The sequence below is a fragment of the Globicephala melas genome, chromosome 4 (assembly GCF_963455315.2).
Source record: "Globicephala melas chromosome 4, mGloMel1.2, whole genome shotgun sequence".
Classification (NCBI taxonomy): Eukaryota; Metazoa; Chordata; class Mammalia; order Artiodactyla; family Delphinidae; genus Globicephala; species Globicephala melas.
Window position 1 is genome coordinate 23,670,095 of NC_083317.1, and position 1,802 is coordinate 23,671,896.

A 1,802-nucleotide genomic window follows, 5' to 3' on the forward strand; every position below is an offset into this window, starting at 1 on the left:
TAACATGTTTCTGAGAGTGAGGTAGATAGAATGTACCTGTCCAAAGATGAGAGTGAAGATGAACATTTATGTATGGAATATATTAGAAGAATGTTAATACTATCATCATTTAAAATCAGCATAGTATAATGCTGTCTTATACATGATTGCTTTGTAGCCTGTCCTTAGGGACTAGAACCTTCTTTGTTCCCAACAGTGAGAAATAATATATTTGTGTTTCCTTTGAGTTAAATGACCCAATTGTTTTCCCTTTACTGTCACTTTACTTTATGTTGTATAGCTCTCCTTGGTCAAAAAGAGAATAACCAAATGAGAATTAGAACATTAAAATCGAGTTTTACATTCCCCATCCTACGTTTCCTCAATTTGGAATATGTAACATTTGGGATGCCAAGATAAAACTGAATAGATTGAACTGTTTTTCTGGGAAAGACTTTTCTAAATATGTTTAAAATAAAAACAAACAAACAAACAAAAGAAAATAACTTCAAGTCTTTTAAAATAAATTAGGAAATGGTATTCTGAGTTTTCTGAAAATCATAAGAAAGTTTACGTAAAGTTATTCATGATAAAGTAAATTTTGTACTAAAGTTTAAAAATGTTAACATAAATTGTAAAAAGCCAGTTTCTTGTACTTGAGTAACTTTTACTACAGATTTTCATGAAAATATTTCCAACAAAAGTTCAAAAAATTGTAGATCATTTGTTTCATATAATTTTATATATATATTGCTTCTCATGATAATGATCCTTTAGTTTAGAAGAATTTATAGGGTAAATCACGATGGATATCACATAAGGGTTGAGACATGAAAGAACAATGTTAAAACATTCAAATCAAAACAGTGCTTGTTTGATAAAATAAAATAATTTTTGGTGTATTTTTTTCACTATTAAAAGTCCTGTATGTTCTTTATGTAACTTGAAGTTAAAAAAAAATTATGAGTAATCAGTGTAAGGAGAGTATATGATCAACGATTACACTTTCCTTGGAACCACTACAGTCCATCAATTATTTCAGAAGTTATCATATATTCAAAACCAGATTATGTCTATATCAGACATCATTCATTCATTCATTTTACTCTTTTCTTGGCAAAAGAGAAATTTTTGTACTTGTAAGCCAATAAAACATGTACAGTATATCATAGGATATAGATGTATACACTGCAAAAAAACGAAGTTTCCAAATTTCTTTCAAATATTTGAGTTTATTTTAAAACAGTTGACTTCTAGCTTGACTGGCAATCTAATTCTTCTGCATTGATAAAAAATATAGTGGTCTAAATTCTACTAGTAAAGACCAAGTGGATTTTTTTAATAAAAATATAATTATAGTGTACTAAAAGGTGCTCATTTACTCTTACTTTAAAATTCAAAATTAATTAGTGCCACAGAGCACAATTGTTAAATCATACATGGATATTATTAATTTCATCGAAGGAAATAAAAGTGTAAACACAAATAGGAAATTAAGTAGCAAGGAAACTAAAAGATTCATATTGACCTTAATCCCATCTCAGATTCTGAGTTTAATTGCCAGTTGCAGAGTAAGCTCAATTATAAAATCCCTCTAGTTTATTCAGAAAACTGACTTTTAAATTTTATGGAAATAGATGGAGACTTGATTTAAAAATCTGGAGAAATAAAAAATTCCTTGATGAAAGATTATGCAAAGTAGTATTCCCACAATAAGCACAGTATTCTAGCAACTGTAAAGTCAAACAGATTCTACTCAAAAATCAAAAAAAAAAAAAAGATATTTAATATGTACCTTTTGTTCCCTTTAAAAATGTAGTGTT